Source organism: Saccopteryx bilineata, chromosome 3 (genome assembly GCF_036850765.1).
Source record: "Saccopteryx bilineata isolate mSacBil1 chromosome 3, mSacBil1_pri_phased_curated, whole genome shotgun sequence".
NCBI lineage: Eukaryota > Metazoa > Chordata > Mammalia > Chiroptera > Emballonuridae > Saccopteryx > Saccopteryx bilineata.
In genome coordinates, this window is record NC_089492.1 from 146,362,249 (window position 1) to 146,375,022 (window position 12,774).

Consider the following 12,774-nt stretch of genomic DNA (forward strand, 5'->3'; position numbering starts at 1 on the left):
AGATAGAAATCCTAAAAATCCTCCGAGATATACAAGAAAACACAGAAAGGCAATTTAGGGAGCTCAGAAAACAACTCAATGAACACAAAGAATATATGTCCAAGGAAACTGAAACTATAAAAACAAATCAAACAGGGATGAAAAACTCAATTCACGAGCTGAAAAACAAAGTAACAAGCTTAGCTAATAGAACAGGTCAGAGAGGATTAGTGAAATAGAAGACAAGCAACTTGAGGCACAACAGAGAGAAGAAGAAAGAGACTCAAAAATTAAAAAAAAATGAGATAGCCCTACAAGAATTAACCGACTCCATCAAATAGAATAACATAAGAATAATAGGTGTATCAGAGGGAGAAGAGAGAGAAAATGGAATGGAGAACGTACTCAAACAAATAATAGATGAGGACTTCCCAAGCCTGTGGAAAGAACTAAAGCCTCAAGTTCAAGAAGCAAACAGAACTCCGAGTTTTCTTAACCCCAACAAACCTACTCCAAGGCATATCATAAGGAAATTGACACAAACCAACAGTAAAGAAAAAATTCTCAAGGCAGCCAAGGAAAAGAAGAATACAACATATAAAGGAAGGCCCATTAGATTATCATCAGATTTCTCAGCAGAAACTCTACAAGCTAGAAGAGAGTGGACCCCAATATTTAAAGTCCTGAAAGAGAGGAACTTTCAGCCACGAATACTATACTCATCAAAGCTATCCTTCAAATATGAAGGAGAAACAAAAACATTCACAGATACAGAAAAGATGAGGGAATTTATCATCAGAAAACCCCCACTCCAGGAATTACTAAAGGGGGTTCTCCAATCAGACACAAAGAACAACAACAAAAAAAAACAGCCACAAGTAAAAGCTCCAAGAAGAACACAATAAAACCAAATTTAAACTGTGACAACAACAAAAAGAAAGGGGGGGAGAAGATGAAGATTAACAGTAGCAAAGGATGATGGAGTGCAAAAGTACTCACAAAATAGTTCGCTACAATGAACAGGGTAGGAACCCTTTTCATTACTCAAAGGTAACCACCATTGAAAAAACCACCACAGAAGCACATGAGATAAAAAAGATAGCAACAGAGGAAAGATGTATGCAATACAACCAAATGAAAACAAAAGATAGAAAAACGAAAGAGAAGGATTAAACAAGACACAAAACTAACAGAAAGCAAGATATAAAATGGCAATAGAGAACTCACAAGTGTCAATAATTACATTAAATATAAACAAATTAAACTCACCAATAAAAAGGCAAAGAGTAGCAGAATGGATTAAATAAGAAAATCCAACTGTATGCTGCCTACAGGAAACTCATCTAAGTAACAAGGATAAAAACAAATTCAAAGTGAAAGGCTGGAAAACAATACTCCAAGCAAATAACATCCAAAAAAAAGCAGGCGTAGCAATACTCATATTGGATAATGCTGACTACAAGACAGCAAAAGTACTCAGAGACAAAAATGGCCATTTCATAATGGCTAAGGGGACACTGAATCAAGAAAACATAACAATTCTTAATATATATGCACCAAACCAAGGAGCACCAAAATATATAAGACAGTTATACTTATTGACTTTAAAACAAAAACTGACAAAAATACAATCATACTTGGAGACCTCAATATACCGCTGACGGCTCTAGATCAGTCATCCAAACAGAGAATCAACAAAGACATAGTGGCCTTAAACAAAACACTAGAGCACCTGGATATGATAGACATCTACAGGACATTTCATCCCAAAGTGACTGAGTATACAATTTTCTCCAGTGTACATGGAGAAATTGACGATATGTTGGGCCACAAAACAACATCAGCAAATTCAGAACAATCGAAGATGTACCAAGCATATTTTCTGATCATAAAGCCTTGAAACTAGAATTCAACTGCAAAAAAGAGGAAAAACATCCCACAAAAATGTGGAAACTAAACAACATACTTTTAAAAAATGAATGGGTCAAAGAAATAAGTGCAGAAATCAAAAGATATATACAGACTAATGAAAATGACAATACGACATATCAGAATCTATGGCATGCAGCAAAAGCAGTGATAAGAGGGAAGTTCATATCACTTCAGGCATATATGAACAAACAAGAGAGAGCCCAAGAGAGCCACTTAACTTCCCACCTTAAGGAACTAGAAAAAGAAGAACAAAGACAACCCAAAACCAGCCGAAGAAAGGAGATAATAAAAATCAGAGCAGAAATAAATGAATTAGAGAACAGAAAAACTATAGACAAAATTAATAGAACAAGGAGCTGGTTCTTTGAAAAGATCAACAAAATTGACAAACCCTTGGCAAGACTTACCAAGGAAAAAAGAGAAAGAACTCATATAAACAAAATCCAAAATGAAAGAGGAGAAATCACCACGGATACAGTAGATGTACAAAGAATTATTGTAGAATACTATGAAAAACTTTATGCCACTAAATTCAACAACCTAGAAGAAATGGATAAATTCCTAGAACAATACAACCTTCCTAGACTGAGTCAAGAAGAAGCAGAAAGCCTAAACAGACCTATTAGTAGAGAAGATAGAAAAAACCATTAAAAAACCTCCCGAAAAATAAAAGTCCAGGCCCTGACGGCTATACCAGCGAATTTTATCAAACATTCAAAGAAGACTTGGTTCCTATTCTACTCAAAGTCTTCCAAAAAATTGAAGAAGCAGCAATACTTCCGAACACATTTTATGAGGCCAACATAACCTTCATACCAAAACCAGGCAAGGATGGCACAAAAAAAGAAAACTACAGACCAATATCTCTAATGAATACAGATGCTAAAATACTAAACAAAATACTAGCAAATCGAATACAACAACATATTAAAAAAATAATACATCATGATCAAGTGGGATTCATCCCAGAATCTCAAGGATGGTTCAACATACGTAAAACGGTTAACGTAATACACCATATCAACAAAACAAAGAACAAAAACCACATGATCTTATCAATAGACGCAGAAAAGGCTTTCGATAAAATACAACACAATTTTATGTTTAAGACCCTCAACAAAATGGGTATAGAAGGAAAATATCTCAACATGATAAAGGCCATATATGATAAACCATCAGCTAACATCATATTAAATGGCACTAAACTGAAGGCTTTCCCCCTTAAATCAGGAACAAGACAGGGTTGTCCACTCTCTCCACTCTTATTTAATGTGGTACTAGAGGTTCTAGCCAGAGCAATCAGACAAGACAAAGAAATAAAAGGCATCCATATCGGAAAAGAAGAAGTAAAGGTATCACTTTTTGCAGATGATATGATCCTATACATCGAAAACCCCAAAGAATCCACGAAAAGACTACTAGAAACAATAAGCCAATACAGTAAGGTCGCAGGATACAAAATTAACATACAGAAGTCAATAGCCTTTCTATATGCCAACAATGAAACAATTGAGAACGAACTCAAAAGAATAATCCCCTTCACAATTGCAATGAAAAAAATTAAATACTTAGGAATAAACATAACAAAGAATGTAAAGGACTTATATAATGAAAACTATAAACCATTGTTAAGGGAAATCGAAAAAGATATAATGAGATGGAAGAACATACCTTGTTCTTTGCTAAGAAGAATAAATATAATCAAGATGGCTATATTACCCAAAGCAATATACAAAGTTAATGCAATTCCCATCAAAATTCCAATGACATTTTTTAAAGAAATACACCAAAAAATCATCAGATTTATATGGAACTATAAAAAACCCCAAATAGCCAAAGCAATCCTAAAGAAAAAGAATGAAGCTGGGGGCATTACAATACCTGACTTCAAACTCTATTATAGGGCCACGACAATCAAAACAGCATGGTATTGGCAGAAAAATAGACACTCAGACCAATGGAACAGAATAGAAAGTCCAGAAATAAAACCACATATATATAGTCAAATAATTTTTGATAAAGGGGCCAACAACACACAATGGAGAAAAGAAAGCCTCTTCAATAAATGGTGCTGGGAAAACTGGAAAGCCATATGCAAAAGAATGAAACTGGACTACAGTTTGTCCCCGTGTTCTAAAATTAACTCAAAATGGATCAAAGATCTAAACATAAGACCTGAAACAATTAAGTACATAGAAGAAGACATAGGTACTCAACTCATGGACCTGGGTTTTAAAGAGCATTTTATGAATTTGACTCCACAGGCAAGAGAAGTGAAGGCAAAAATTAATGAATGGGACTACATCAGACTAAGAAGTTTTTGCTCAGCAAGAGAAACTGATAACAAAATAAACAGAAAGCCAACTAAATGGGAAATGATATTTTCAAACAACAGCTCAGATAAGGGCCTAATATCCAAAATATACAAAGAACTCATAAAACTCAACAACAAACAAACAAACAATCCAATAAAAAAATGGGAAGAGGATATGAACAGACACTTCTCCCAGGAGGAAGTACAAATGGCTAACAGACATATGAAAAGATGCTCATCTTCTTTAGCTATTAGAGAAATGCAAATCAAAACTGCTACCACCTCACACCTGTTTGATTAGCTATCATTAGCAAGACAGGTAATAGGAAATGTTGGAGAGACTGTGGAGAAAAAGGAACCCTCATCCACTGTTGGTAGGAATGTAAAGTAGTACAACCATTATGGAAGAAAGTATGGTGGTTCCTCAAAAAACTGAAAATAGAATTACCTTATGACCCAGCAATCCCTCTACTGGGTATATACCCCAAAAACTCAGAAACATTAATACGTAAAGACACATGCAGCCCCATGTTCATTGCAGCATTGTTCACAGTGGCCAGGAGATGGAAACAACCAAAAAGCCCATCAATAGATGACTGGATAAAGAAGATGTGGCACATATACACTATGGAATACTACTCAGCCATAAGAAATGATGACATCAGAACATTTACAGCAAAATGGTGGGATCTTGATAACATGATACGAAGCGAAATAAGTAAATCAGAAAAAAACAGGAACTGCATTATTCCATACGTAGGTGGGACATAAAAGTGAAACTAAGAGACATTGATAAAGAGTGTGGTGGTTACGTGGGGAGGGGGGAAAGGGAGAAGGAAAGGGGGAGGGGGAGGGGCACAAAGAAAACTAGATAGAAGGTGACAGAGGACAATCTGACTTTGGGTGATGGGTATGCAACATAATTGAACGACAAGATAACCTGGACTTGTTATCTTTGAATATATGTATCCTGATTTATTGATGTCACCCCATTAAAAAAATAAAATTATTTTTAAAAAAAGGAAATAATAAAAATTAGTGCAAAAATTAAAAAATAGTCTAAAAAATACAAAAGATCAATGAAACCAAGTGCTGGTTTTCGAAAATGTAACAAAATTGATATATCTTTAGACAGACTCATCAAGAAAAATGAGGACCCAAATAAAATCAGAAGTAAAAGAAATGACAACCAATACCACAGAAATACAAAAATTATATATAAGAAAATACTATTGATACAAACAATTATATGCCAACAAACTGAACAACCTAAAATAAATGGATAAATTCCTAGAAACTTACAATCTTCTAACACTAATCAGGAAGAAACAGAACATCTTAATAGACTACTAACAAAATCAAATCACTTATAAAACTCCCAACAAACAAGTCTTAGACAGATGACTTTACATGTGAACTTTACCAAACATTCAAAAAAATTAATACCTACCCTTCTCAAAGTATATATTTCAAATAATCTTAAAAGGAGACTAGGCTCCCAAACTCATTTTAGAAGGCGAGCATTACCCTGATAACAAAACCAAACGAAGACACTGCAGAAAAGAAAATTATAGGCCAATATTCCTGATGAATACAAATGCAAAAATCCTCACCAAAATATTAGCAAACTGAATTCAGCAATATATTAAAAACATGATACATAATGATCAAATGGAATTTATTCCTGGGAGGCAAGGTTGATCCAATATCCACAAATCAATTAACACGATACATTACCTTTAAAAACAATAAAGATAAAAACCAAATGATCCTATCAATAGATACAGAAAAGTATTTGACAAAATTCAACAGTAATTATGATTAAAATTCTCGGCAAAATGAATATAGAGAAAATACACCTCAACATAATAAAGGCCATAGATGACAAGCCCACAGCTAACAGTGTATTTTTCAAAAGTTAAGAGCTGAAAGCTTTTTTAAGATTAAGAACAAAACAAGGCCTGCCTGACCAGGTGGTAGGACAGTGGATATAGCATTGGACTGAGATGCAGAGGACCCAGGTTGGAAACTCCAAGGACATCTTCTTGAGCACAGCTCACCAGCATGAGTGTGGGATAATAGACATGACCCCACGGTCGCTGGCTTGAGCAAGGGGTCACTCACTATGCTGTAGAACAACCCCCCCCCCCCGTTAAGGCAACTGATTAACAACTAAGGTGCCATAACGAAGAACTGATGCTTCTCATCTCTCTCCCTTCCTGTTTGTCTGCCCCTCTCTCTGTCTATCACAAAAGAAAAAAGAACCCTGGCCAGTTGGCTCAGAGGTAGAGCGCTGGCCCGGTATATGAATGTCCCAGGTTTAATTCCCAGCCAGGGCACACAGAGAAGTGCCCATCTGTTTCTCCCCTCTTTCCTCCCTCTTTTTCTCTCTTCCCCGGCTCCACTGCCTCCACCTCAGGCGCTAGAATGGCTCCAGCCACAATGGAGCAACACCCCAGATGGGCATAGCATTGCCTCCTGGTGGGCATGCCGGTTGGATTCTGGTCAGGCACATGTGGGAGTAAGTCTGACTGCCTCCCCACTTCTAACTTCGGAAAAATACAAAAAAAAAAAAAAAAAAACCACAACAAAACAAGGTCTGGTCAGGCAGTGGCACAGTGGATAGAGCATCAGCCTGGAATGCAGAGGACCCAGGTTCAAAACCCCGAGGTTGCTGGCTTGAGCACGAGCTCTCCAGCTTGAGTGCAGGATCACAGAGATGGCCCCATGGTTGCCAGCTTGAAACCTAAGGTTGCTGGTTTGAGCAAAGTGTTACTGGCTGGGCTGGAGCGGCTCCCCCCACTCCCCACCCCCCACCAAGGCACATATGAGAAAACAATCTGAAGTACGGTGCTACAATGAAGAACTGATGCTTCTCATCTCTCTCCCTTCCTTCCTGTCTGTCCCTGTCTCTTTCTCCCTCCCCCTTGCTTTAAAAACAAAAAAAAGAAAAAAAGGCTGTCGACATTCACCACTTTATTCAATGTAGTACAGGAAGTTCTAGCCATAACAATTAAGACCAGAAAAAAATAAATAAAAAACTCATCCAAATTGGAAATAAATAAAACTGATTATTTGTAGATGATATGATACTACATATAGAGAACACTAAAGAATCTATCAAACTATTAAAACTGAGAAATGAATTCAGTAAAGTAGCAGGATAAAAAAATTAAGTCAAAGTTGGTTGCATTTATTACACCAATAATGAAATATCAGAAAGAGAATTAAGAAAACCCCATTTACAATTAAATGTAAAATAGCAGGGTATTAAATATAAACCAAGACCTACACTCAGAACACTATTAAGACATTAAAAAAAGAAACTAGAGATAGAAATAAATGAAAGTATATACTGTACTCATAGATAGGAAGAATGAACATTGTAAAAATGTCCATACTACCCAAAGCAATGTACAGAGCCAATTCAACTATCAAAATACCAATGGTATGTTTCACAGAACTAGAACAAAGAGTCCTAAAATTTATTTAGAACCACTAAAGACCCTGAAAAGCTAAAGAATTCTTAAGAAAGAATAAAGTTGGAGGTATCATGCTACCTGATATCAAACTATACTACAAAGCTATAGTAACCAAAACAGCATGGTACTGGCATAAAAAGACACAGATCAATGAAACAGAACAGAGAGCCCAGAAGTAAACCTATGCCTATATGGTCAATTCATCTGTCATAAAGAAGGGAAAAATATAAAGTACTGTAAAGGCAGTTTCTTCAATAAATGGTACTGGATAAACTAAACAGATATATGCAAAAAATTATAACTAGTTAACTTACAACATATACAAGAATAAACTCAAAATGGATTAAAGGCTTAAATGTGAGACCTGAAACCATAAATCTCTTAGAAGAAAATTCAGGTGTAGCCTGACCAGGCAGTGGCGCAGTGGATAGAGTGTCAGACTGGGATGTGGAGGACCCAGGTTTGAGACCCCCAAGGTCGCCAGCTAGAGCGCAGGCTCATGTGGTTTGAGTAAAAGCTCACCAGCTTGGACCCAAGGTCGCTGGCTTGAGCAAGGGGTTACTCGGTTTGCTGTAGCCCCCAGTCAAGGCATGTATGCGAAAGCAATCAATGAACAACTAAGGTGATGCAACAAAAAACTGATGATTGATGCTTCTCATCTCTCTCCGTTCCTGTCTGTCTGTCCCTATCTATCCCTCTCTCTGACTCTGTCTCTATAAAAAAAAAAAAAGAAAGAAAATCCAGGTGTAAATTCTCTTACATGTCATTGCTCTTAGTAATATCTTTTTGGATATGTCACCTTGAACATGGGAAATAAAATAAAAAAAAATAAACAAATGAGAGTACACCAAAATAAAAAAGTTCTTGCACAGTAAAGGAAACTATCAATATACCAAAAAGATAACACAATGATTGAAAGATAACACAATAACATACCTGATAAAAAGTTAACACCCCAAATACACATAAGAAACTCATACAACTTAACACTAAACAACAACAACACGTGCAGAGGACTTGAGTAGACATTTCTCCAGAGGACATATACCAAAAGGCATATGAAAAGATATTCAACATCACTAATCTTAAGAGAAATGCAAATCAAAACAATGAGATATCACTTCATACTTGTCAGAATGGCTATCATAAATAAATCAACAAACAAGAATGTGAAGAGGGAAACCATATGTACTGTTGATGGGATTGCAAACTGGTACAGCCACTATGAAGAACAGAATGGAGGTTCCTCAAAAAATGAGGCTCTATGGACAGAGCATTGGCCCATTGTGCTGATGTCCTGGGTTCGATCTACAGTCAGGGCATACTAGAGAAGTGACTATCTGCTTCTCTCCCCCTCCTGTGGCCAGTGGATCAATTGGTTCGAGTGTCAGCCCCAGGCCCTGAAGATAGAATGCTCCGCTGGTCCAAGCACTGGTCTCAGGCATTGAGGATAGCTCGGTTGATTCTAGCATTGGCCTCAGATGGGGGTTGCAAGGTGGATTCTGGTTAAGGCACATGTGGGAGTCTGTCTCTCTTATCTCCACTCCTCTCACTTAAAAAAAAAAAATTAAAAATAGAACTACCATATGATCCACCAATTCTACTTCTTAGGATTTATCCAAAAAAAAATCCAAAATACTAATTCCAAAAGATTTATGCACCCCTTATGTTCACTGAAGCATTATTTACAATATTCAAGATATGGGCCTGATGAGGCAGTGGCGCAGTGGATAGAGCATCGGACTGGGATGCAGAGGACCCAGGTTTGAGACCCCAAGGTAGCCAGTTTGAGCATGGGCTCACCTGGTTTGAGCAAAAGCTCACCAGCTTGGACCCAAGGTCACTGGTTTGAACAAGGGGTTATTCGGTCTGCTGAAGGCTCACGGTCAAGGCACATATGAGAAAGCAATCAATGAACAACTAAGGTGTTGCAACGCGCAACGAAAAACTAATGATTGATGCTTCTCATCTCTCTGTTCCTGTCTGTCTGTCCTTATCTATCCTTCTCTCTGACTCTCTGTCTACACTGTAAAAAAAAAAAATGTGTGTGTGTGTGTATATGAGGAAAACCTAAGAGTCCACCAATACACACCTGGATAAAAAAGATGTATGACATATATGCAATGGAATATTACTCAGCCATACAAAAGAATGAAATCTTACCATCTGCGACAACAAAGATGCACCTAGAGGGTATCATGCTAAGTGAAATAAGTCAGAGAAAGGAAAACAAATACCATTATGATTTCACTTATGTGTGGAATCTAAAAAAACAAATGAACAAACAAAACAAAAACAAACTCATATATACAGAGAACAAATTGATGGTTGCCAAATGGAAGAGGGGTTGAGGGGTTGGGTGAAAAGGTGAAGGAATTAAGTACAAATCAGTTTTAAAATACAGGGATGTAAAGTACATACTTAATATTATAGTAACTATATATAGTATTAGATGCATACTAAAATTATTGGGATGACCACTTTACAAGGGAAAGAAATGTCTAATTGCTATGTTATACACCTGAAGCTAATATAAACATTACATGACAACAGTAATTGAAAAATAAAAAAGTGGAAAAAATTAAAAATGAAATAAAATAAAAATCTCTGGGACACAAAATTACTTGGCATATCAAGAACTAGGAAAATCTAACTCACATAAGAAAAGATGTTCAACAGGCACCAATGCTAAGATGACAAAGATGCTGGAAACATCAAAGATTTTAGAGAAGTTACAAAATTGCTTCAGTAACAAAGGGCAAATAATCTTGAAAGAAAAAGAAAGTCTTTGCAAAGAAACAGAAGATACAGTATTCAAAATAAAAACTCACTGGATGAACTTAATAGCAAAATGAAGGTGAGAGTGCAAAACACTCAAGATCTGCCTGACCAGCTGGTGGCACAGTGGATAGACCTCTGGCCTGGGATGCTCAGGACCCAGGTTCAAATCCCCAAGGTCTCTCTGGTTTGAACATGGTATCATAAACATGACCCCACTGAGCCCAAGGATGGTGGCTTGTTAAGGAATCTCTGGCTCAGCTGGAGTCCCCCACCCCTGTCAAGGCACGTATGAAAACAATTCATGAACCAGAAGTGCCACAACTATGAACTGATACTTTTCATCTCTCTCCCTGTTGGCCTATCTCTCTCTCTCTTAAAAAAAAAAAAGTCAGTAAAGATCAATAGATATTAGCTAATCTGAACAAAATAAGTTTTTAAAATAATGAAGATGGCCTCAGGGATCTGTGAGACAGTAACAAATGCTCTTTCATGTCATTGGAGTACCAGAAAGAAGAATATTTACTGTACAAAAATATTTCTCAAACTTGGTAAAAGACATAAACTTACAAATTCAGTAAGATCAGTAAGCTCCTAAAAGGATCTACTCAAAAAAAAAATCCATACTCACATAGCTGGCAATCAAACTGCTGAAAACTAAAGGCAAGGAAAATATTCTTGAAAGTAGCTTGAGAAAAATGATGAAATCCATACTGGGATTTCAAGTGACCAGATTTCTCAAAAGAAACCATGAAGATCAGAATGAAGTGGTATAGCATTTTTCAAATACTGAAAGAAAGAAAAAAAACTGCAATCCTAGAATTTTATATCAAGTGAAAATATCCTTCAGGAATGAAGAGGAAGTAGATATTCTCAGATGAAGGAAAACTGAAGCTGTTACTAGAAGACCTGCTCTCAAAGAACTGCTAAAGTAGTTTCTTCAGACAGGAGGGAAAGATACCAAACAGCAACTTGGAACATCAAGAGTAAACAAAGAACAAGTCTATCCCTTGTGGTCTGAAAGTTTTCCTGCCCAATTTTACTTCCACCCCTATTATCGTTCATAGGCATTCCCCCATTAAACTTCTTGCATTTCTTTTTCTTTTCTAAAGCACATCAATTTGGCCTGACCGGATGGTGGTGCAGTGGGCAGAGCATTAGCCTGGGATGCAGAGGACCCAGGTTCAAAACCCCAAAGTTGCTGGCTTGAGTATGGGATCATAGACTGCTCCACTGGTTGCTGGCTTGAAGTCTAAGGTCACTGGCTTGAGCAAGGGCTCACTCACTCAACCATAGCCCCCCCCCCCCCCATCAAGGCACATATGAGGAAGCAATCAATGAACAACTATGGTGCTACAACAAAGAATTGATGCTTCTCATCTCCCTTCCTGTCTGTTCCTATCTGTCCCTCTCTCGCACAAAAAAAGGGCACATCAATTTAATTAGATAAAATCATTTAGATTTACTGAAATTACAATCTTAAATCAATCATAGCTTAAATAAGAGTCCAAGCAACACAGGATTATTTTCTGGTATATACAAGAACAGGTAGAAGATAACTTACAGTGGAAAATGCAAACCAGCCGTCATTTACATCATCAAAATGCAGAGTTCTCTTGTCTATCCTATCCTTAAATGTCAAGTCAATAGCCTAAAACTAAATATATACAATTTTTAATTACTCAGGCAAAAAAAAAAAAAAAGAAAAAAAAAGAAAAATTACTGTCAGTCTTAATTTTTATTCATTTTTCTTTTCACACACCTTTCTTGGCCTAGTATGTATGATACATACTTAGTAATACAGGATAACTAGATGCTAAAGCTATACCTTCTATGTACATACTAAATAGACTATCCCTAGCTCTGAAGAATGAGCAATTACTTAAAGTTCTCTAATTTTCTATCTGTTCCTCAGATTCTGCCTGTTGAGAGATGATGTTATAATAGTTCATCAATACCTTTAAGCAAATTATTTTATCTTTGTGTTATCTACAACTAAAACATTGTAAGTGGCAATGATGCTACTTTATTCCCCTTCTAGAGCAGAGATAAAGGGTAACAGATGTCACAGCTACTCTCTTATTTTAGTCCCGAAGAGACAAACGGTCATTCAAATGAATAAAGGAATGGGTACCTAAAGATGACAGAATTTATTACAAACTCAGGAATCTGCCAATAGCTCCCTAAATGTCTAAGTGCACCCTATAAGCAAGAATCACTGATGTCTGGCCTGTGGAGGTGCAGTGGATAAAGCGTGGGATGCTGAGGTCGCCAGTTCGAAACCCCAGG

At 36.8% G+C, this 12,774-nt stretch overlaps 1 protein-coding gene across 3 annotated transcripts in view; it reads right to left on the minus strand.

Moving 5' to 3' along the window:
• The window catches only part of RMND5A (required for meiotic nuclear division 5 homolog A), a 120,539-nt gene that overhangs the window by 57,159 nt on the left and 50,606 nt on the right, over positions 1-12,774 (minus strand). The gene's annotated exons all lie outside the window — the stretch shown is intronic.